This window comes from Octopus bimaculoides, chromosome 15, assembly GCF_001194135.2.
Source record: "Octopus bimaculoides isolate UCB-OBI-ISO-001 chromosome 15, ASM119413v2, whole genome shotgun sequence".
NCBI classification, from domain to species: Eukaryota; Metazoa; Mollusca; class Cephalopoda; order Octopoda; family Octopodidae; genus Octopus; species Octopus bimaculoides.
In genome coordinates this window covers 39,222,664-39,223,470 of record NC_068995.1, presented here as the reverse complement: position 1 = coordinate 39,223,470, position 807 = coordinate 39,222,664, and the positions used below count along the sequence as shown (strand labels likewise).

General features: G+C 38.3%; 1 protein-coding gene across 1 annotated transcript in view; it reads left to right on the top strand.

The window, feature by feature from the left end:
* Window positions 1-807, top strand: part of LOC106873511 (epithelial cell-transforming sequence 2 oncogene-like) — a 113,793-nt gene that overhangs the window by 62,855 nt on the left and 50,131 nt on the right. The window lies entirely within an intron of this gene.

Genomic DNA, 807 nt, shown 5'->3' with positions numbered 1-807 from the left:
TAATGCTCGGGAGAGTGAGAGTCTTTTACGTTTCGAGCCTACGCTCTTCCACAGAAATGAACATGAGGAAATAAACACAGAGAGAAGAAAAAAAAGCTTTAGGGGCTAGAGGTCAATCATGGCGGTTGGCTGGACAGAGGGGGTTGGACAGGAGAGCTAGGGAGAAGGGGAGATATTAAAGTATTGCTGATCCCCAAATAATAAAGTATTGCTGATCTGTCGCAGCGTTACTCATTTTTTGCCAGCTGAGTGGACTGGAGCAACGTGAAATGAAGTGTTTTGCTCAAGAACAGAACACGTCGCCCGGTCCAGGAATGGAAGCCGCAATCTCACTATCATGATGCTGACACTCTAACCACATAGCCACGCGCCTCCACCCGTAGTGAATACTTTGCCTAAAACTTCGTATTTTCTGATATTTCCATTCACCTGGGTAGCAGAGTCTAAAATATCTGCGAGCCACCCTTTCATACTTCCAACTTGTTTCTGCTGTGCATTATGATGTGACTAAGTATAAAATGTCTGAAATACCGCTTATTTCATTTCATTTATGCCGATTAATTAGATTTAAAAATTAATTTTACGAAATGAATACAATCATAAATAAAAATACGATTAAGTTACAATTCAATGCTTACGAAATTAACGGAAATGGTAATTAAAGAAACAAATTTTATGAAATTTTGTAAAATTTGTTAAGTTTTGTCAGAAAATTTTATCATAAAAGAAGTAAAAAAAAATATGATTAAAAAAAGCGACAACCATGACGACGACGGTGACGACGACTCAGATAACGATGCTGCTGCT